This window comes from Eptesicus fuscus, chromosome 5 (assembly GCF_027574615.1).
Source record: "Eptesicus fuscus isolate TK198812 chromosome 5, DD_ASM_mEF_20220401, whole genome shotgun sequence".
NCBI lineage: Eukaryota > Metazoa > Chordata > Mammalia > Chiroptera > Vespertilionidae > Eptesicus > Eptesicus fuscus.
In genome coordinates, this window is record NC_072477.1 from 94,764,529 (window position 1) to 94,764,847 (window position 319).

Genomic DNA, 319 nt, shown 5'->3' on the forward strand with positions numbered 1-319 from the left:
CAGTGGTCGGCAAACTGCGGCTCTCGAGCTACATGCTGCTCTTTGGCCCCTTGAGTGTGGCTCTTCCACAAAATACCACGTGCGGGCGCGCATGTACAGTGTGATTGAAACTTCGTGGCCCATGCTCAGAAATCGGTTTTCAGCTCTCAAAATAAATTTCAATCGTGGTACTGTTGATATTTGGCTCTGTTGACTAATGAGTTTGCTGACCACTGGTATAAACAGATAATTCTACCAGATCCCTGGATTAGTTCTTTCATTGTTAACAGTATTAATTTTGATAATCATAAAAATAACATAACTACATTTCATTGAAATT

General features: G+C 40.8%; 1 non-coding gene across 1 annotated transcript; it reads left to right on the plus strand.

The window, feature by feature from the left end:
• Positions 1 to 68, plus strand: MIR9209B (microRNA mir-9209b; the record flags this gene model as incomplete). The annotated part of the gene is given in 1 exon segment (NR_130503.2): positions 1 to 68. It is a non-coding gene; the product is annotated as a microRNA mir-9209b (primary transcript).
• Between the last annotated feature and the right edge of the window lie 251 nt (positions 69 to 319).